Source organism: Macrotis lagotis, chromosome 1 (assembly GCF_037893015.1).
Source record: "Macrotis lagotis isolate mMagLag1 chromosome 1, bilby.v1.9.chrom.fasta, whole genome shotgun sequence".
NCBI lineage: Eukaryota > Metazoa > Chordata > Mammalia > Peramelemorphia > Peramelidae > Macrotis > Macrotis lagotis.
In genome coordinates, this window is record NC_133658.1 from 903,997,479 (window position 1) to 904,020,244 (window position 22,766).

The 22,766-nt window shown below is 51.4% G+C and overlaps 1 protein-coding gene across 1 annotated transcript in view; it reads right to left on the bottom strand.

The window, feature by feature from the left end:
- BICRA (BRD4 interacting chromatin remodeling complex associated protein) overlaps window positions 1–16,343 on the bottom strand; it is a 67,419-nt gene extending 51,076 nt beyond the window's left edge. Inside the window, exon 1 of the mRNA XM_074219165.1 lies at window positions 16,257–16,343. The gene's annotated coding sequence lies outside the window, so the exon portion shown is untranslated. The remainder of the gene's footprint in view (window positions 1–16,256) is intronic.
- Window positions 16,344–22,766: the final 6,423 nt, after the last annotated feature.

The window sequence follows — 22,766 nt, forward strand, 5'->3', positions numbered from 1 at the left end:
ACCATGGCCAGTCCCTTGGTCCTAAGGACCTTACGAGTCTTTGTTCTACCCCTCCCCACAGCAGCAAGAGACCAGGGCTCCTGGGGCTGCCTTCCTTCCCTCCCCACCTGCAGGTGAAAGCCTGCCAAGGGAAGGCCTGAAACCCAGCTTCAGCGGCAGCTGGGTCTGTCCTAAAGCACTCTGATATCCGACAGTAGATTAGATAATTTCCATTTTTCCTTCACTTGAAAGTTTACAAAGCATTGCCCACAGATCCCTGGGAGATAAGGAATACGTGTCTAATCCTGCCCATTTTACAGAAGAAACAAGGGGCAGGGGGAGGGAATGGTTTGCCCAATGGGTCTACCCAACCCCTCGGTCAGAACCATAGGGATGACAGAAGGGGGGAGAGCTTCAAAATGCCCAAGCACAAAGATGTGATACAAGATCAATGCATTGGGAATCCCAGATACGTGGAATGGGAGCAGTTAGTGGTAGAGCTAAAGCCTAGAGTTGTGGAGCTGAAGGCCAGGGTCACAGGGGGAAATTTGAATCCAGATCCTCAGATTCACAGTCAGTGCTTTTCCCATAGTTTGAGATGCTCTGGTTTCAGATCTCTAGTAGAGTAACCTGATCCAGGTCGGGTTCTCCATAAGTTAAATCCCTCCAAAGGTCCCTTCCAGGTCTTAAATCTAATGATCACAAGTCCCCTCAGAAGTGGTGGTGGTGGTTGTTGGCTTGTTTAGGTGTTAAGGATTCTTCCTGATCCCATTCAGGGTTGATCCTGGAGTGGTTTGCCATTTCCTTCTCCAGCTTATTTTACAGATGAAGAAACTGAGGGAAGGCAAGGTGAAGTGACTTGCCCAGGGTCACGCAGTTAATATCTGAAGCTGAATTTGAACAAGGGTCTTCCTGACTCCAGCCACCACCCAAAAAGATCTAGCAGCCAAAGATGATGAGTGGGAGAAAGAGAAGAGTGATGCCCCCCCCCAGAAGGGAGCCTGGAAAAGCAAGAACTCTACCTTGATCCATCAATAAGCATTTATTAAGCACCTACCATGCACCATCCATCTGTGCATGAGAGATAAAATGACAAACTCTTCATAACCCCCCCCAAATCTGCTTTTCTGCAAAGCTAATAGGATTGAGTTTTCTTTTTAGAATTGCTAGGGTCCCCAGTGAGGATAGCAGCCATCAGTTAAATAAACAAGCCAAGAAATAAAAAAAAACCACCCAAATCTCTGCCTACTCAAGGAACAGATGCTCTAATGTAAATGAATCCTGAATCCATTTGTTATGGAAATGGTACATTAGGCAACATCAAGGCATTGACACCCAAAAATGTGGCGCCTCAAAATCAGGAGAGTCAATCAGGTATCAAGGAACACTGACTCCCGGAGTAGAAAGCAGTTAGGTTCAAATACTGCCTCTAACATTTACCTGTGCCACCCTGGTCCAATCACTTAACCTCTCTGGGCCTGTTTCTCCTCTAAAACTGAGTATGACTTGATGACTTCTAAAATCCTTTTCAGACTAAAATTTCTGATCCTCTAACCTAGGAGCCCTGGACCTCAGAACCACCCCACACACACACACACACACACACACATACATATTAGGCTCCTTCACTCCTGGTGATCCCAAACCTTTAGTTAAGACCAGTTCTGCCTCTCCTGGCCTTTCCATCCTTCCATCCCAGCTCCCCTTCACACCCTCCCTCCTCGGGGACCCTCCTTCTGACACTTGGAAGTCTACACCACAGACTACTCTCTGGTCATTTCTAGGGGGGGCCAGTAGCACAGCCACTCCATGTCCCAGGGCCTCATTTTCCTCATCTGTAAAATGAGGAGAGTTGGCCTGGATGGTCTTGGGGACCCTCTTATCCATCCTAGAGCTGGGATCCCAAATGACTCAGTCTCTTCTGGGTAGCGGTAGTAGCAGCAGAAGTAAAGGTCAACCCTTATAAAGCACTTTTGGAGAAGGTGGAAAAGTTCTTTTACTATGTTAATGTATTTGAATCCCAACAACCACCCAGGGGAGGAGGGGTTATAATCATCCCCATTTTTACAAATGAGGAAGCTGAAACTGAGTGAAGAGACTTACAAGAAGAGACTTACAAGAACCCAGTATACAGTAGGTATTTAATAAATGTTTGCTGGTCCACTGTCCAGGAGGCATTCCTTCCTTATTATCCCACCTGTTAATTCGAGTGCCCTCCTCTGCTAATTCTCTCCAAATTATGCTCTCTATAGCTTGTCAGAACCTGGATGTTTGCTAGTTCTCTGAGTTCCTTGAAGAAAGGAGCTGTCTTTGTATCCCTTGTAGTCAACGCAGTGACTAGGCCATAGGAGATACTTAATAAATGTTTCCTGGATGAAGACAGTAAGCCACATCCAAAGTGGGATTTGAACTGGGGACTTCCAGATTTCAGAGGTCCAACACTCTCTCCACCATGCTATATCTGGGAAATGATGGCCTCAGTGCTTCCCAACTGTCTAGATTTTGTGATTCACTGTGGCCAGGACAGGGTAGGGAAATCAAAGTAGGGCCCTTTCTTAAGGATGTAGTCCTTTGCCCTGGGGAACAGCCTTCTAGAGCTCCATCTTCCTCCCCATCCTCATTTCCCATTCTTTATCCTCACGTCTACCTTCATCGTCATCGCTATCCTTTATCCCCATCTCCATCCCATCTTCACCCTCATCTCTCCTTTGTCCCTAAGCCCATCCTCATCCCATCCTTTATCCTAATCCTCACCTTCATTCCCATCTTCATCTTCATCTTCACCCTCACCCCATCCCCATCCCCATCTTCATCCTCACACTCATTCCCATCTTCACCCTCACCCTCATCCAGAGCTGACACTGACCAATTCTGGGAGTCAAACAAGTGACACTGAGTCTTCCAAAGGCCAACCAGTCTCTAAGCATTTTGTAAACCTTTAAATGTCGTAGAAATGGAAGCTGAGATTCAAATTGGTCTTGTCTGCCAGGTGGCATGGTACCTATAACCCCCCCCCAAAAAAAAAGTCCTTTCCTGGCAGGAGAAGAGATGAGATGTCCCAGAGAGCCTTCAACAGCAGGGGAAGGGAGAGGGGGCTACAGGTGGGTCAGGGCAGCCCCAGACACTGACTGTTCCACAGGGTAGACAAGAGCTAAACTCCCAGGGTCAGGAGGAAACAACGGAAGGGGGGAAGGGGGGAGAGAGAGAGAGAGACTATCAGGAAATAGCTATGATGTCAAAAACAAAAGGCCTCAATAGAAGTTTGGGAAAGTACTTTCCTTGTGTACTCTAAGGAGGTAAATGATCCAAGAGCCTCCCATAGACACCAAAATATTTACAGCAGGTGATTAATATAAAATGCTAATTGACTAACTAATTAATTAAGGGGTAGAAACAAAGCTAATGCCCCCCAATGGGAGAAAGGTTAAGCAAATGGTGGCCCCTGAATAATGCAAGGACTGCTGCTGCTGTAGGATACCGGCAATGAGAGGGAAGGAGGGAAGGAGACTTTATTAACCATTTAGTACGGGCCAGACACCCCTAAGTGCTTCACAAATATGATTTCATTTGACCCTCGCATCAACCGAGGAGGGAGATGCTTTTATGATCCTCATTTTACAGTTGGGGAAACTAAGGCAGAGGTGAAGTGATTTGCCCAGGATCACACAGCTGGGAAGTGTTAGAGGCCAGATTGGAACTCAGGTCTTCCAGAGCTCTCTCCTTAGACTACTAACCTCCCTGGCTTCCTTTAAGTCCCAGCTAAAATCCCTTACTGGAAGTCTTCTCCAACCTGCCTTCATTCTAGTGCTTTCCTTGTTATGAATCATTGACTTTTTATTCTGTATATCTTTTGCTTTGGGTCTATCTGTTTGCATATTGTCTCCCCCCAATCAGACTTTAAGCTACTTGAGGGCAGGACCTGTCTTTTGTCTAATACCTTTGCAAAGAAGCAAAAAAAACAAAACCAACTCATGTCACAAGAGTTAGACAAGACTGAACAATTGCTATCCCCAGAGATTAGATGAATATCTGGCTTACAGTAGACCCTCGATCAATGGTTACCGATTGATTGATTGGTTCTCATTTATTGCCAGTGCAACCTTAGGAGAACTCTGGGGTCTCAGTTTCCCCCATATAAAATGAGGGAACCCTTGGAGTCATCAAATATAGCCCCATCAATGGAGACCCAGAAAGAAGGGACTTTTTATACTAGGAGTACCCAAGCCAAGCTCCAACCAAGCTGCAATTAAAACCTGAGTTCTCAGACTAAATCCAATGTTGGGACAGAGGGCAATGGTCTGTCTGGCTAAGACAACATGTCAACATCCTACACGGACTTGAGGAGACCAGTCCATCGGGCAAGGGCTGGAGACTGGGGCCAGGGCAGTTACCCAGGAGACAGAGAACCCGAAGTTTGAAGAGACTTGGAAGGTGATACAGGTAAAGGGAGATGGGGAAACTGAAGCAAGCCAGCTGACCATGGGAAAGACCACCCAATTCCGAGTGAATCTAGGCTTAGGGGTCCAGGTGGGGCTTGGGGAAGGAACATACATGTTTCTCAGGTCTCAGGCCTACCTTCCTGACCCTTCCGATTCTTTCCTTGGCAGAAGCAGGTCCATTGGCTCCTATCTAGGAGACTGACCGGCTACAACTCTGTGGGACATTCCTGGGCCCTGAAGAAGCCCACCAGAAGCCTAGAAATAGGAAAACCCAGAATGGGGAGGGGGAGTCAAAAGAGAACTGACTCAAAGCCCTGGCTGAACACTTCCTTCCTGAGAGCAAAAAAGGACAAATCACCTTCCTTTGCATCTGTAAAATGGGAATCCTGGAATACCCCCTCCAATGTGAATAATGAGTTCTGTAGACCTTAAACCTTTGTAGACTACAAGGGCCACAGCATGGGGGTCCTTCTCAGGGACCTGGAATCTCTCTGGGCCTACATTATTCCTGCATCTGAAAAAAGGAGAGGAATGAAATAGGTGATCTCTAAAGTGTCTTCAAGACCTAAATCTTAATGGGGTGGCATGGTGCAGTGGGAGCCAGAGAATATAGAATCAAGTCCCTGCCTCAGTTTCCTCCTCTGCAAAATGATGGATTGTCTTTTACAAAACTCCAGGTGGACTTCTATTGCATGGGAGGCAAGGAGAACTCAAAGAAAGAGAAGGCTTTGTCCAGGGTCTCCAGCTGATTCTAGCTGGGGAAAAAGATTAAGAATAAGGTAGTGAGGCTCAGTGGTCAGTGATACAGAGAGGAGGGCAGGGGGCTTTGTTTCCCTAGTCAGCTGGGGTGTTTAATAAGTTCTGAGTGTTCCTTTGTAAGAAAGATTAGCACAGCATTACTAAGACATATGGGGAGTCCTATAATGACAGGAAGCAGGATAGGAGGGAGGCAGAAATATGCTTTCTACTACACACAAATCTTATATTTCAAAATAGATAAGGGAAAAGTCCAGTATGGTGACAAGAGCTCTCAAAGGACCTAGGTTCAAATCCTGCCTCCAATCTGTATTAACTTGGGCAATTTGTTTCCCCGGGCCTCATGTTTCCCCATCTTAAAATGAAAGGGTTGAATTAAATGGATCTCAGAAGTCTCTTTCAGATCTAGAACTCTGACCTTTTAACACGGGAGACCCAGTGTTAAACCTTTGTAACCCTGTGTCTGGCACAAGAAGGTTCCAAGGTGATGCCAAGTCTTCCTTCTGGGATCTGTTCTAGTGGCATCCCCTAAGCAAAATCAAAACCAGTTTCTGTGTCTCTCTATCTGGTCTCCCCATCTACTAGACTTCAAACCCCTTGAGGTCTGGCACATAATAGGAAGATGTGTAGCTGGATAACAAATATGTGTGGGGGAAAATGGAGGGTCTCGAGCACACTGCAATCCTTGTGAGTCAATGGTGGGAATGAGCAGACAAAAAAAGCCGGCATCATTATTACAGAGAGAGAAAAAGGGAGGAGAGCCCCAACATGCTCTAATCAGCATCATGTAGGATCTTCTGCTTGGTTCTGGGCAACTCCTAAGGAGACCAATGGAGAGAGGGATCCAGAGGAGGACCACTGGAATGGGGAAGCATCTCAGAACCTTTCCATTTGTGAAAGGGCTTGAGGAACTGGGGATGTTTAGTCTGGAGGAAAAAAGCCTGGGGAAGAACAGGAGCAGGTGAGAAGATCCAAGAATTTAAAAAGGTCCCCTTGTGGAAGAAGACTTAGGTTTGTCTTAGATGGCCTAGAAGGACATAACCAGCTGCAGCTGCAAGGGGAGAAGGAAGTTTCAGGGAGGGCAATTTCAACTTGATGGATGGAAGGAACTTCTTGACTTTATAACAAAAGTGCAATTTAATGGGTATTTGAGGACATGGATGGTGGGTCACCCATCACTGAAGACTTTTCTTTTTTTTTTTTAGGTTTTTTTGCAAGGCAGATGGGGTTAAGTGGCTTGCCCAAGGCCACACAGCTAGGTAATTATTAAGTGTCTGAGACCGGATTTGAACCCAGGTACTCCTGACTCCAAGGCGGTGCTTTATCCACTATGCCACCTAGCTGCCCCTCACTGAAGATTTTTCAACAAAGACTGGACAGTCAACTATGGGCCATGCCCTAATAATTCAGCTGTGGAGGCAACTCAACTTTGCTATGGGACCTTGCCGGTTGTGCCAAGTCTCCTAGAAGGACCTGTCCACCACCAATGGGGGCTCACTGCCCTTCAGCTTATGCATGCTCTGGGACAACAGAAACACATCTAAAGTTTTTCATACATACATGTAAGACATACAAAATTGTGAAGTGTCCTAGCTTCTGTTTATGCTCCCTTTGGATTACTTTGGGACCTGAAACTCCCATCCAACAACAAAAAAAAAAAGTAAGTGCCCTGAGGCACTTTCATTTTTGGCTCCTGGTCTCCAGTGCCTCCTCCCACAATAGTGTGCATTTTCCCAATGCTTGTTAACTTAATATGTCCATTATAAAGTAGTTAGAATTTCTCCTGCAGAGAGAAGATAGTGTCCCTGCCCTCAGTAAGCTCCCCATCTAAGTGAAGCTACAAGACAGAGGGAGGTTGATATTATCAGGAATAAGAGGGAACAAGACTGGTCAAATGCTAAACTAGGAACACATCCTAAATGCCCCAGGCCAGTAAGTCCTCACCCTTTCTTGTGGTTTGAGCCCCACCACTTAGGAGTCAGAAAGATGTGATGAAATTCATAAAACAGAATAGGAAGGATTACAAAAGAAGTCAATTAAGTGATAGAAAGATGCCATTTTTTCCCCATCTATGTTGATGGACGCCCTGAAATCTACACAAGTAGCTAAAGTACTATATCCAAAGTGGGACTTACAATCAGGAAGACCACAACTCAAATCCTGCCTTAGATATCTATGAGTTGTATGACCTTGGATATGTCACATAACGTCTGTCAGCCTCAGTCTCCTCATCCACCTCCTGTGGGAGGAGCACTTTGTACAATGCTAATTATCATTGTTATTATTATTATCCAAGGATTTAAGAAGTCCTGCTCTAAGAGTATGGAGGGGAAGAGCCTGGAGACCTCCACCAAGTCACAACCTCTTTGAATTTCTTTCTCTATCTGTAAAAAGGGTTTGATTTCTTTGAGTCCTGTTCAAACTCCAAATTCATTGACAGGAAGGAGTTTCAAGAAAGGCAAGTGAGTGCCCCAGCACTGGTAGCAACCAGGCTGAGGTGAGATGAGCTTTATCATAGAGGAGATCTCCATTATACCCTCCAATAGACTGGACTAGAAGTCTCTTCCAACTCCAAGATTCAGCTGTGGAGTCATGAAAGGCTTCCCCAGGAAGATGAGAGTGGGGATGGGGGCCTGAACCCCACTAGAAACCCTTTCAAGATGGGAATCATTCAGTCCTCCCTGGAACAGCATTCCCAAAGAAAGGCCCACTTCCTAGACCAAAAAGTGTATCTGTTCAGATACTGGACCTTGAGTTCAAATCCAGCCTCAGATGCATCTTGACATATGACCTTGGGTAAGTCACTACCTCTATTTCAGCTCCACATCATCCACAGACTGGGGCTACTAATATTGTTTTGGGAATAGTGAGATAACATTTGTCCATGAATCTCACAGCTAGGGAAGTCCACTAGGACTCATCTAATTTATGACTATCTCTTGGGGGTTACAGAATCAGCCTGGAGAGTTTTCTTTAGAAAACTTTTTTTAGTTTTTGCAAGGCAATGGAGTTAAGTGGCTAGCCCAAGGCCACACAGCTAGGTCATTATTAAGTGTCACCACCTAGGCACCCCCTTTAGAAAACTTCTTAAGGTTTACAAAGTATTTTTCTCACAAGGAAGAGAGGACCCACCCCCTCAGCCCCATTTTACAGATGAGGAAGTTGGGGCCTGGGGAGAGGAAGTGTTTTGTCCCAGGCTCACAGGGCCAGTGAGAGTGAGAAAAGTCTTCCTCTGAGTCCTCTCCATAGAGAAATTTCTCCCTAAAGAGGAAGGGGAAAGAAAAAAAACGCAGAGATGAAAACTCAAGCCTCTTGGGCTCATCCCAGGAAGGGGGTGCTGCATGGATGATTGCAGAGTCAAACCAATTAAAAAAACAACTCTGGGTGACTACCCACAGCTCGGCTCCAATAAGTGAAAAAAACAAACCCAGAAAGATTAACCTGAAAGTGCCTGGGAATCAGGCCTGGGGCTGGAGGCTGGAGGCTGGAAGGGCCCTGAATGACCATTTCACAGAAGAGTGAAAAGTGAGGCTGCAGGGATGTGACTCCCCTGGGGTCACAGATGGAGGGCCTGGAAGAGCTGGGAGGGGTTCTGCCCACCACCCCACACAGCCTCCAGGCCCATGTGAATAGTTAAGGGGGAAAGGGAGCCATCCATTCCTGGAGGACAAGAAGGGTAGTCTTGGGCATGCGGGACCTGCACCCCCCCCCCAACCTCCCACTGGAAGGTACAGATAACAGCAATCCCACTGTTGTGAGGGATGCCGGGTGTGAGGCGCCAGGACCACAGAAGGCAGGGGTGCAGCAGCAGGGGTCCATGAACATAGAAGGGGGGAGGGGCAGTTTAATGTTTGCTGCCCTCAGCTATTCAGAGACAGGGGCCAGGAAACCAAGAAAGTGAAGATACCCAGATCCCAAAAGTGGCACAGGCCTAGGGACTCCCTTTCTCTCTGTTTCACAGGACCAAAAGAGCTGAGGGGTAGTGAGTGGGGGCACGGATTATCAAGGGAGTCCAACCCCCTCCTTCACCAGCCAAAGGAAGTGACTTACCCACAGTCATCCCACTGGAGGACCAGGGTCAGAGCCAGGACTGGGGTCCTCTCCCCAAGAGCCGGGCCAGGGCTGGCCACCTCGAACTCGGAGGGGCCTTTCAGTTTGAAAAGTCTAGTGTCTCTCTTATCTGTGACCTAAGCATCCAAGCAAAGAGTACAGACAGTACCGAACCACCGGAGGGGAAGAGGGCGAAGGAGAAAAGGGGGGAGGGAGAAGAGGGGAGGAGGGGGAGGGAGGATGGCAGGGGAGGGGGGAAAGGGAGAGAACAGGGAGAAGAGGAGGGAGGGAGGGGGAGAGGGAGAGAGAGACAGAAGAGAGAAGGAAGGGAGAAGAAAAAGGGAGAGAGAGAGGAAGGGAGAAGAAGAGAGGAGAAAGAAGGAAGAGGAAGAGAAAGACAGAAGAGAAGGGAAAGAGGAGGAAGGGACAAGAGGAGAGAGATAGGAAGAGAAAAAAGGAAGGTAGAGGAAGAAAGAGAAAGGGAGAGAAACAGGAGAGAGGAGAGAGAAGAAGGAAGAAGAAAAAGAAAGGGAGAGGAAAAGAAACAGAAACAGAGATAGAGAGACAGAGGAGAAAGGGAGAGGGGAAAGAAAAGGAAAGGAGAAAAAGAAAGAGAAAGTGAGGGACAGAGACAGGAGAGAAGAGAGGGGAAAGAACGGGGAGAGGGAGAAAAAGGAAGAAAGAAAAGAAAGAGAAAGGGACAAAGAGAGACTGAGAGAAAGTGAGCACATGAGCATGAGCCCAGGCACACTGGGGGGGGGGGGGGCTAGAGGGCAGGACAGCTCCTGGGGGGAACCCCAAGAGGAACAGTTGCGGGGGGCAAAGGGGTCCTCCCTAAGCTTTCTCTCTGTCAAACTCTGCAGTCAGGAAAGGTCCCAGGGAGACAGAAGAAGGCCAGCACAGGCTCTGACACTACAGCCAAGTCCCAGAATGTCTCTGAAACTCCATTTCCTTCTCTGTAAAACTGGATCATGGATGGAAGGGATCTCAGGATCATCTAGTCTGACCTCGCTTTTTACAGATGAGGAAACTGAGGCCCAGAGAAACCTGGTCAGGGCTTGCCTACAGGCAGGATTTGAACCTCATTCTGGGATCCCACTCCTCCTGGCAATAAAACTTCAGTTAGTATAACCCATCCCACAGGGTGGCTATAAGGAAAATAAATCCTCTGTACACAGGCACTGCAGATAGTCGAGAAGACCTGAGTTCAAATCCAGACTCATATGCTTCCTAGATAGGTGATCTTGGACAAGTCACTTCACCCTGTTTGCCTTAGTTTCCTCATCTGGGAAATGAGCTGGAGAAGGAAAAGGCCAACCAGTCCAGTGTCTCTGCTAAGAAAACTCCTAGTGGGGTCATGGATGGTTGGACATGACTGAACACCACCAGCAGTCAAAGCACTAGGATTATAGACATGCCTTCTTCCACCACCTGCCCCTCCAGAGTCTGGACAGGATGACCACCAGGTTCCCTAAGAGCCTGCAAAAGTCAGCCCTCGAGAACCAGGCCAATAACAGCAGTAACTGACGTTTACTGCAAACTCTTTACATATATATCTATTAATTCATTGGAGAATCCTAACTCCACAAGGTCATTCTCCCCATTTTAACAGATGAGAAAACTGAGATTAAGAAGTCACCTGCTCAGGGGCAGCTATGTGATACATGAATAGAATGCCAGCCCTGGAGTCAGGAGGACCTGCGTTCAAATCCAGCTTGGACACATAATAACCTTAGGCAAGTCACTTAATCCCACTGCCTTGCCAAAAAAAAAAAAAGGTTAAAAAAAAGAAGTCACCTGCTCTGGTTATACACGTAGAGCCCATATTAGATTGCTTCCTGTCAGGGCAGGAGGGAGAAAAATGAAAACTCGAAACTTTGCAAAAAAAAAAAAAATTGTTGAAAACTATCTTTGCAATCAATTGGAAAAATAAATTTAAACAAAATTTTTTAAATGACCCACTCAGGGTCTTGGAGCTAGTTAAGTATCAGAGACAGAATCTGAACCCAGGTCCCCTTGGATCCTGGTCCAGTATTCAGTTAAGTTCTGAGCAGCTCATTGCCAAAGGATCAGTCAACAAAATGTGATCATTTTTTTCTGCCACAAAAATTTATCCACATCAGGAACAGAATGTGGCAAATAGGACCCTGGACTTGGGAGTTGGAAAGACCTGGTTTCAAAGCCTCTCTGAGTCACTTAAGAGTAGTGCTATGTGAAAATCACACTGCCCTTTCCAGGTCCTCAGTTTCTTCATCTGGGAAAGGTGGGGTTTGAATCTGATGGCCTCCCAGGGTGGGTAAGTGGCACCATGGATGGAGCCCCCAGGCCTGGAGTTGGGGGACACTCAAGTTCAAATCTGGTCTCAGACATTTACTAGCTGTGTGACCATAGACAAGTCACTTCATCCTGATTCCAAGAGGAAATGACCAACCACTCCAGTATCTCTGCCCCAAAAATCCCAAATGGGGTCACAAGGACTCAGAAATGATTGAATATGACTGAACAACAGCAAAGATTCTTTCCACTTTTAAATCTCAGATGCTTTGATCTATGGCCCATACACTGAGGTGGAAAAAAAGCACAGACCCTTAAAATACTGACTCACTCATTAAACCGAACAGCAACCCATCTGGGGGTTCTTGCATTTTAATTTGGGACAAAGAACACAACTCTTAGTGGTGGGCTTTCAGGTTTCAGAAGGAGAGGAGGAAGGTTTTTAGAGCCCACTGAGACAAAGGAGGGCTGTGGCCAGGTGTGACCCGGCCAACCCACAGGTCAGCCACAGAAGAGCCCTGTGGCCAGATGCCACTGGAGAAGGCCACATCCGTCCCACTTGCACACTGCTCTCCCTCCTCCCCCCCCCCCCCCCCCCCGGGGCCTGAAGCAGGAACAACTGCCAGCAAAGAAAATGCTATGTTTTCATGTTTCCAATTAACTCCCAGTCTTGGGGCTGTCCTCTGCAGTCTCAGCCCCGAAGCCAAAGTGGATGCTGAAGAAAAAAAGGAACCTCCAGCTCTCCTTTGGAACAGAGGCACGTGAACCCAAGAGGAGGCCCCCCAGGCCCCCACCCACCCTAACTCCAGGACAGCCTCTCCCATGGGGCTAATCAGGGCTGGCCCCTGAGCCCTCCCAGGCTGGTCCCTTGCTCCCAGAAGCACCCGAAGAGAAGGGGGTGAGAGGCAGATTAACGGACCCATTTTACAGATGGGTCAAGGTGACCTCCTGAGGGTCACCCACAAAGGCAGAGCCATTCCTTGGAGAAGTAGGCACCTTTTCTACCACCTGAATGTTTCCCCCAGCCCTGCCAGGAAATCTCCATCACTAACAGTTCATCAGAAAACGGGGGGGGGGGGGGGGGGGCCAAAAGATGGCTCTCAGTCTATGAGTTGTAACAGAAACCAAGGGTCTCCCTCCCCTCACTTTGTGGGGGGAGGTGTTTGGGTGGGGGGTCAAGCCCTTCAGAGCCATCTGGCTGGGATGGATCCCCCATTCCTCCCCCTCATCAATGCTCCGTTCTTGCCACATTCGCCTCCTAAATCTCTTCCAGTGGGTGCCCCTCCCCCATGCATACACATCCGTACAAGTCTGAATTAGCGCCCCCCCCATCTCTCAGCTCCCATCTCCCACCTCCAAGTCTTTGAAGAAGCTCTGAGTCCTTGTGGAACCTGGAATGTTCTCTTTACCTCCACCCCTTGAGGATCATGGAGCTCCATCTGGAAGGGCCCCTAGAACTCACAGAATCCAACTTCCTCATTTTACAGGGGAAGAGGCTAAATGATTCAGAACCCCCAGATCCCTTCAAGGGTTTCTCTGAACAAGTGCTAGCTCCTACAACAGCCCTTCTGACAGCCAACTTCCCCCCCAAATTATTTGTTTATTCCAACTTAGAGGCAACACAGAATGAAAAAGAGAATCTTGGCCTCAGAGGCAGAAACCCTGTCTGACTTCTGCCTAAGCCACTATTAAAAAAAAAAAAAACTTGTGCCTCAGTTTCCTCATCTGTAAAATTAGAGGGTTGGACTCCACATCCTCCAAAGTTCCTTCTAGCTTAAAATCTGATTCTATGTGCCCACGTACTCATACTTTTGCATTTAATGTGTGTATATTTGCCCCTCTCCCTCCAAGTCTCCCATCCCCCCTCTTGATAGAAGCTCTTTGCAAGATGGTATTAAGATATTCAGTAGGTATTTAATAAATGCTTGGTGAAACAAATTAAATAAATCAGGTGCCTTTCGGAGACCCCTGGCCTCACTCTCCATGAGGTCAGCCCTGCAGGGCGACTGTAAACTATGTGAGGGCTGGGGCCTCTTGTTCATCTCCCATCATCGTGTTGACCTAACTCAGTGTAACACACCAACATGGAAAGGTGGACCCCACTAATCCCAGCACATCCCCACCACACACAGTTGTACGATTTCCAGGGCACCCTTTGCTTTCCTTTATCCGGTTTGATGCCCTGTGATAAGCCTGGGAGGTAAGCTGGTACTTTCATCTCCATTTTACAGGTGAGGAAACTGAGGCTCAGAAAGGTTCGGTCCCTTGGTCCTGAGCAAACAATACCTGGGTCAGGAACCGAAGCATTGCTGCCTGCCACCCAAGTCTGGAATGCTTTGGATATTAGAAAAAACCCAGAGTTTGGAGGCAGAGACTCCAACAGATAGACCTTAGGCCGGTCACTTCCTGTCTCCAGATTTAAACTTCCTCTTCTGTAAACTGAAGTGGAAAGGGGTAGGTTTTGGACTAAATGATTTCCAAGATTTCCTCCAGCGCTAAGTAGGGTCCCAATAAAAGTCCCCTAGATGTCAGCCAAGTGTCTCCTTGGGTAGTTGAGTATTCAGAACTTCAGGTGTTCAGATGGCATGGCCAGGAATGGGCAACCTAGGCCAGGGCTCCCCCATTGCTACACCAAACTACCGGGCACAGACCCACGCATTCCCGGCTTTACCCAGACATCTCTGACTTCCAACTCTTCCCCAAGCTCAGTTACCTATCTTTTCACTGAGGGGTTGGGCAGGGCAGGAAAGAACCTGGGTCGCCTGAAGGATGGATGCTTATTTATATGTGCTAGGGGGAGGGGGGCAGTAGCAAGATGATAAGTGGGGGAGCTCTCCTTATCCATCTGGGGACCTGATGGGAGGTAGACCAAACACTCCCCACATCCTCTCGACTTCCAAGAGAGCGCCAGCCCAGTCACAGGAAGAAGTGTCAGTCACAGGTGCAAAGGTTCTGCCAACCTTTGCCCCCTCCCCACCCAGCCCAGGGAATCAAGGGGACCTCAGGACTGGAAGGGAGTGCAGAGAATCTGATCCAGGCCACAGTCACAGAGCAGAATGGCCAACGGGGGATCGCGACCCCAAGTCTCTGGGCCGTGTGTGAGTCCTGAGACTTCTAAACTGTCAGCTTCCTTCTGATGCCTCCGCTTCCCCCCAACAGACTGATTACAAACACTGGGGGGGGGGGTTGTTGCTATGAGTCTCCCAGGTATGCCTGCTCCGCTCCTCAGGGAGAGGATGGAGGAACTCCCTCACACCAGGGCTGACAACTGAGGCAACTTTCAGTCTTGTCCTTCCAAGGGCCCACCTCCATTTTAATAAATGACACAACAGCTGGGGCTGGTGGGGAATGAAATGTTCCGGGCAGAATTGGGGTAAGAGAGGTAGCGAGGAGAAGGGGAAGGAAGGGCTCTCCATGTGCCCAAGAGGTGGGCCCCGGGAGCCGGCCTCCCGGCTCCAACTTTGGTGAAGCGGGCAAAGTGAGGGCCCCAATCTGGAGGGCACGGGAGAGGCAGGGCAGTCACAGGTGTCCTGAGACTTTGCTAAGAAACCCCTCGGGCCAACGACAAAAAACCAAGTTCCCGGAGAAGGTACCGAGGGGGTGACGCCGAGAGCCCCGGAGCTACCCCCAAACTGGCCGGCCAAGTCGGGTGGCTGGAGACGGAAATCCCGGGGCTGCGGCCGGGGCTGCGCCTGGCCCGGCCCGGGGGTCCGGCCTCTGGCCCCGGGCACCTGTCCTGCCGCTCCTCCTGCCCTCCAGGGGGCCACTGGCCGGCTGAGCCCCCAGGATCGAGGCTCCAGGCCCGGGGGGTGGGGGCCCCGGCCCAGCGGCAGACCCCCCCAACCCAGGGGGCTGGAGCGGTGGAAACCACAAAGAAGAAAAACAAAGGCCTGAGCGGGCCGGGGAGCGGGGGCCCGGGGCGAGGAGCCCCTCCCGAGCGGCGGCCCGGGGGCCCGCGGCCGCCGGCCCTGCTCCCCTCCCCCAGAGCCCCGCCGCGGGCGCCCCGACCCGGATTCTCGGGCTCCCCTCGGGGAGGGGGGCAGGGAGGACCCGAGCGGCCCCCCCCCCGGGGCAGGAGTCGTCAGACAAAGGTCACCCCCGGCCCCCCGGGCCCCTGACACCCCCCCCCCCGGGCCGTGACAGGGCGGCCCGGGGCCAGACAAAACCCCGGGCCCCGGGTCCGCTCCGGGCCCCCTCCCCCACCGGGGGGGGGGAGCCGGAGCCGGGCCCCGTCGGGGGAGGGGGCGCCCCCCCCCCGGCCGGGCTCCCCTCATTGTCTGGGGCGGGGGGGGGAGGAGTGGAGCCGCGGGGGGGGGGGTCCCCGCGCCCCCTCGCCCCCCCCCCGCAGCGCTCCCGGGCCGGGGGCCGGGGGCCGGGAGGGGGAGGGGAGCGCGGGAGCCCGCTGCCCCCCGGCGGCCCGCGCCCCCTCCCCCAGCTCGTCCTCTTCCGCCCCGATCCGGGGGGGCCCCTTCCCGCGCCCCCGGCGCCCGGCGGCAGGCCGCGGAGGGCCGCGGGAGCTCCATTGTGTGGCCGCCGCCGCCGGGGCCGCCGCCGCCGCAGAGGGGGGCGGGCGGGAGGGCGCCGGGCTCGGGGGCCCCCCCGGATCGGGGCAGCGGCGGCGGCGGCGGGGGGCGGCGGCGGCGGCCGGCGGGGGGGCGCGCGGCCCCCCCCGGCCCCGGCGCCCCGGCGGCGCCCCGACTCGCAGGTGGGGAGAGTTAAGAGATTTAAAGAGGAATCGCTACATTGTACCCAACTCACCGTGATGTTTGAGCAGCCGTCGGCGCGGGGTCTCCGAGCCGTCCCCGCACGGGCTGCACAGGGAGGACCCAGAGCAGGCCGAGCCGCCGGGCCGGTCAGCGCAGTGCCTGATCGCATGGCCGCCCGCGCGCCCGGGCCGCCCCCCCCGCCGCCCCGCGGCCGCCGCCCGGGCCCCGCGCGCCGGGGACGCCCCCCGCCCGCCCGGGGAAAATTAGAGAAAAATGAAAATGCCGAGAAAAAACTCGCGCACGCTGCCCGCCCCGCCCCGCCCCCGCCTCCCCCCGCCCTGGCGGGGCCGGGCTCCGCGCCGCGCCGCCCCGCCCCCCCCGCCGCCGTCTCCCGCCTCCGAGCCTTTGCCCGGGCCGGCCCCGCCCTCCCCGGCTCACCCCGCCCACCGGGCCCGAGGCTGGGGAGGGGGAGGGGGAGGGGGAGGGCAGGGCGCCTTTTTTTTTTTCCCCATCTCGGGGGGCTGCCCTCAGCGGGCCGTGGAGCCTGGACTGAGAAAGGGGGGGACCTGGGGAGCAGCTGCCCGGCTGGGTACGGATCCGCGAGGACCCCAGTTCCCACTCGCTCTTCACCCGGCTGGGTGGCCCTGGGCAAGCCGCTTAACCCCATTGTCTTGCAAAAACCTAAAAAAAAAAAAAAATGAAAACGGGGAGGTCCGAGAGGTCTTTCAAGACCGCATTTGGGGTTTTCTGGGCAGAGATGCTGGACTGTATGAAAAGTGAAGAAAAAAGAAAGATTGAGGAATGGGGCTCAGTGGGGTCCAATCCTCCTCTGATAATTACTCCCGGCGGGACCTTGGAAGCCACTTCATTTACCCTCCATCACACCAAGGTTGCCCCCTGGATGGATTCTGGGACCCCTTCTAGGTGGACTCTGGGGTCGAGAGCTGAGACCCTAAATCCCTTCCTTCAAAAGCCTCAGTTTCCTGCTCTGCAAAAAAAAGATAAATTGAAGGCATCGGACCAGGACTAGGTTCAGTTAGAGACCTCGGATCCTGAAAAGCTGAGGGCCCAGATGAGGGGTAGGACAACAGACTGGATCCCCCTCTTCCAAAGCTTCCCACAGATCACCTGGGGATGGAGAGAGGGGAGGGACACCATTTCACATCTAGGACTTCAGGAAGATAATAGCACTAGTGTCCAATTTTTCACCTAGAATCTCAATTCTCCTACATGGTTTTACTTGAGAGCTCCATGGAACAGTCTTAAAAATACAGGATTTGAGGCCGCATGATCCAGACAGCACCGGATTTGAGATCAGAAGACCTAGGTTCCCATTCTGATAGGCACTTCCTGTAGAGACTTAGCCTCCCTGGGCCTCAGTTTCCCCATCTGTAAAATTAGGAGATCCCTTCCGCTCAGGATCCTGCTGTCCCCAACACCTCTTCTCAGGGTTGAGACTGCCCCAGCCTCTCCATTCTCAGGCACCAGCCTCAAAAGAAGCTTTTGTAGTCTACCCTCTGGCATCCTATTCTCTGAAAGGCAGAAGGACCGTAGGCTTTTGGCTAAGTGTCAGCATCATCCCAGACCGTGAAAGATGGTGGGCTTAGCTGAAAGCCCCAGGATTCAACTCTCCTCAGGAGGCAGCAGTTCAAAAGGGCGAATTAGGTCTAGGGAGATATCATGGACTTGGGCATCAGAAAACCTGTATTCCTATCCCTGTTGTAATTTGACTTATGGCCTTGGGTAACTCAGTAGCCTCATCTGCAAAATGGGCATCACAAAAGTCTGCCTTCTTTATCTTATAGGATCTCTGAGAGATTCTATGTGGACAATTCTATGGAAATATTTTCCAATAGAATAGTCACTTATTATTTTTAATAATAGTTCTTTTATAATGTTTTTATAGTTTATATATATATATATATATATATATAATATTTTAGTTTAGTTTTGTTTCCCCAACTGGACCCTAAACTTTTTTAAGGGTGCCCTGATCTTTGCCTCTCACTATCCTGTGGATGGGACACATGCTCATTTGACCCCATTCAGATTTATGGAAACTTTTGACCCCCCACCATTAGCTTGTATTTCAAAGGTTATATCATAACATTTAGCAAAGCCAGGGGCTCCAAAGCATGGGTCAGGAAGAGAAAAAAAGCTACACATGATGAGGAGAGGCAAGACTTGGCCACTGGAAATGAGGGTCAGGTCTCCATTTGCAACATCTGCCACCCTGCCAAATTGGACTTACAGTGTCCAAGTCAAGTGTCATCTCTTCCCAAGAGCCTTAAGACCCCCCCCCATCTCTCCTCAAGTATTCAGGACCCTAGGGGACCCCTGATTAGAACCAGACCCCTAATATAGCTCACTATCTCTTTCTATTTGCTCAAGGTGCCTTGTTTTCTTATCTGGACTGTGGGCTTCCTGAGGATAGAAATCTCATCTGAAACCCTATACAGCCTTTTTTTATGGTGACTGGCAAAGTGGAAAGTGCACAGTAGGAATTAGAGAAATGTTTCAAGACAATCTAGTTTAACAAACCTTATTACAGGCCCCCTCACTCACACTAATTAAATCGCAGGCTTTCACATATGAGATAGCAAGCATAGGATCTCAGATTTGGCCCAGACCTTATTGGGGGGGACCATTTCTTCAAATTGTGCTTGCAATACCAGGTTAGAGGTTTGAAATCATAAGAACTGTGTTCAGGTACTGTGTCTATACTATGAGTCAGCTCTGGCAAGTCACTTCACCTGAAATTAGAAGACATGTTCACATCTGAATGACTTTTGCCAAATCACTTAATCAGTCTAGGCCTCAGTTTTCTCTTCTGTAAAAAAGACTAGATTGCCTCTGGAATTCCTGCTCAAGATTTTATTGTTCCTGACCTGTGGTCTTCTAGTCTACTTGAAGACCTTTAGGGATGGGAACCTCACTACTTCACAGAGGTCCATTCCATTTCTGGTTAGCTCTGATTGTTTAAAAGCTCCTCCCCAGAATCATCCATCCCTGCTTTCTAGGGCCAAGTAGACCAAACATTTTGTGCAACATGAAAAAAAGGAAGATTCTGATGGGAAAAGAAGACAGTTTCACTTACAGGTAGAGGAAAAAGCATGGTGGCAGAACCGAGACGGACTCCTCCCCCACCCCCAAAAAATTACAGACTCTCACAAATCTCCCCATTAGTGAAAATCATCTCTCCACAAATTCATTTGAGGTTGAAATCAGAACGGAACAACTCCAGGGGAAAAGTTTATTATTGCTGGACTCTTCTTTTTAAAGAAGTTTTATTTGTGTATTAGTTTTATATCACATATTTGTATATTAGTTTTACATTAAATTCATTTCTGAATATCCCCTTCCCTTCTCCCCTCCAGAGCCAGGTGTGTCTACATATATGTGTGTATGTATGGACATGTATGTGTAGACACACTATGCCCACACACACATACTACACACCCATGAGAGAAACACATTTTAATCAGAACTCAGCCAAGCCATCTCCTAGGACTAATCGGAAAACAGCCCCCAGCCCCCCCCCCCCCAGTGGGAGCCCCTGCTGGACACTGGCTCCCTGGGTCCTTGGGGATGCCCTCCTGAGGCTGGCTGTATCCCCCATCGGCTCACTCCCCCTTCCTGGCAAGCTTTCCCCATATTCGTGGCTCCCTTGGGGGGCCATGGGACCACCTCCCCGCTCTCGGAGCGCCTGCCCCAATGTTGATTTTCCCCAATTTATCCTGGATATCGTTGATGGCACTATGTATCCCCCCCCCTTTAGACTGAGCTCTGGGGTGCAGGGCTTTTTTTTTTTTGGTCTTTCTTTGTATCTCCGGGTTTGGCAATCAGTAGGCGCTTAATCAGTGCCTGATAGGTTCACGCCAATCCCTACTCCAGGGACTTTTTGTTTTTGGTCCTTCTTGGTTGGTCTCAGGGCTTGGCAAACAGTAGGCGCTTAGTCGATGTTCTCAGCGCTATAGGTTCCCGAACGCCAGGCTGCCAGCCTAGACTTTCCCCAACTCAGGGACTTCTTTTTTTAATTTTTGGTTTTTCTCGGTAGGCGCCGGGGCTGGGCAAACAGTAGGCGCTTACTGAATGCTTGGCGCGAGCGGCTCCCCGGGGCTGGGGGAGGGGAGGCGAGCAGGGCTCCGCCTTTGAACTTCGGCGGGGGACGCCTCGGGGCCGGGCGCTCGTGACTCCCCTCCCCCTCCCGCCGGGCTCCGGCGGCCCCGCCCCGCGGCCCCGCCCCCCGCCCGCCCGGCCGCAGCTGCAGTCAGGCAGCGGAGCGTACAGCTCAGAGCCGGGTCCTCAGCTCGGCAATTAGGCACGGGCTGGGGCGGCGGGGCGGAGGGCCCGGCTCCCCATTGGCCGGGGGCCTCCGGGGGGCGTGGCCGCGCCGCGCCCCGCCCCGCGCCCCGGCCCGGCTCCCCTCCCCTCCCCCTCCGCCCCGCTCCCCGGGTTCAGCGCGGCCGCGCCGGCCCCCGGCATCCTTAATGGAGAGGCCGGGCTTGGCGGTTTGTTTACACCCCTCCATTGGCTGGATTTGAATTGGCCGTGCTGCCGGGGGTGGGGACTGCGGGGCAGCCCGCGAGGGTGGCCGGCCCGGCCTGCAGCCTGCGGGGCCCCGCGGAGCGGGCGGGCCGGGCCCGGGGGGCCCGGGGAGACCCGGGCCGGGGGAGAGGGGACGCCTCCCCCCCCGGCCCCGCCCTGCTCAGGGGCGCCCGCAGATGGAGTTCCCGAGCAGGAGGCAGCGCGGCAAATGCCCGGGCCTCTGCCCAGATGGGCCTCGGCCCAGGTGCTTCCCGGGCGCTGGCCTTGCAGCCAGGAGGCGGGCCCCGGCACGAGCTGTGTGGCCTTGGGCAAGTCCCTCCACCCCGAGTGCCCCAGCCTCTTCTGCAAAATGAACCTTGGAGGGCCTGAGTTCAGAGTGGCCTCGGACGCGTTCCTGCTGTGTGACCTCGGGCAGGCCCCTTCACTCTGGTCACCTCCCCTCCAGAACCATCTCCAAGTTGGCCTGAGCCGTATCTGGCCGCTGGACCCAGATGGCACTGCCTCCTCACGGCACCATCGCCATGAGGATGAGGACAAAGGACAAACATCATCATCACACTTATGGAAGGCTCTAGAAAAACCCATTCATGTCCCCTGGGGCTCCAGGGTCAGAGCCCTTCTTTGCCAGTATGAGTGTGCCCTAGCTGACTTGGAAAATGGGGTGGTCCATTCTACTGGATAATTCTCTTTTTCCTCTGTTCAGGAGGAGAGGCGTATATATGAAAATAAAGGTTATGACCGAAATGATAAGAAGAGTCTCTCAGTCGGGTTAATAAATATTTATTAAGCTCTTACGGTATGGAGACACGGGTGAGGCCTGGAGATAGAAAGAAAGGTAAAGGAAGTTCCTAAGAAGGAAAGGAGATGCAAATCACTGCATAAGGCCAAGATGTTAACAAGCTATAGCATACTTTGGAGGTGACCCCCAGAGAGAAGCCGCTAGAATGAGGGTGGAGTTCAGGAAAGGCTTCCCAGAGAAGGAGGGATGTGAGCTGAGGAAGAGTATGTAAGGTATGGGAAATACCACAAGTCCGAAGATAGTGTCCTGCTTGAGGAACGGGGTAGGAAGTGAATGTCCCTGGATCTTCCAGTTCTTTGGGCAAAAGGCATAAGAAGACAGGAGAATAATTATGAAGGACTTTGAGTACTAACCAGTATTTTATGTTTGGCCCTGGAGGGAGCCGCTGGAGTTCCTCTGGAAGGGGGGAGGGGTGGCATGGGCAGAATCATTTTGGTGGTTGAATGGAGCAGGGAGAGACCTGAGGCAGGCAGACACCCCCCACCCCTCCCCAGCAGCGATTGTAGTCATCCAGGGAGAAGGTGTTGAGGGTCTGTTCCAGGTGTCCGAGCAGGGGAGGAGGAGGTATATCTGAGAGATGCTACAAAGGTACAATGGACAAGCCTTGGCACCCTATTGGATATTGGGGATGGGGGGAGGTTGGTGAGAGAGAGTGAGGAGTTCAGAATGGCTCTGAGTTTGAGGGACTAGGTAGAGGGTGGTCCCCTCTCCAAGAAAGGGGAAGGTGAGGGATTGTAGGAAAGGAAAAGATGGTGAGTTCTGGATACATAGAGTTTAAGCTGCTACAGGCAAATCCAAATATTCAAGAGACATTTGGAGATTCAAGACTGAAGGTAAGAAAAAGGTTAGGGCTGAATAAATACATCTGAGAACCATCAGCAGAGAGCTTATGTCTGAACCTGTGGTTTCTTTGGTATAGGATGAGGATGAGCAACTTCCTCTGCCAAGTGATGTGAAACCTCAGCAACTTAGAGGTTTCAAAAGATGCCAAGACACCCCCAACCCCAATGCAGAGGAAACCCAGACTCACACAGGTATATGTGAGAGACTGGCCTGGAACCACACTTCTCTCCTTGTTCATTCTTTTCAGTCATGTCTGACTTTTCATGACCCCATTTGGGGTTTTCTTGCCATTTCCTTCTCTAGTTCATTTTACAGATGAGGAAACTGAGACCAAGAAGGTGAAGTGACTTGCCCAGGGTCACAACAGCTAGT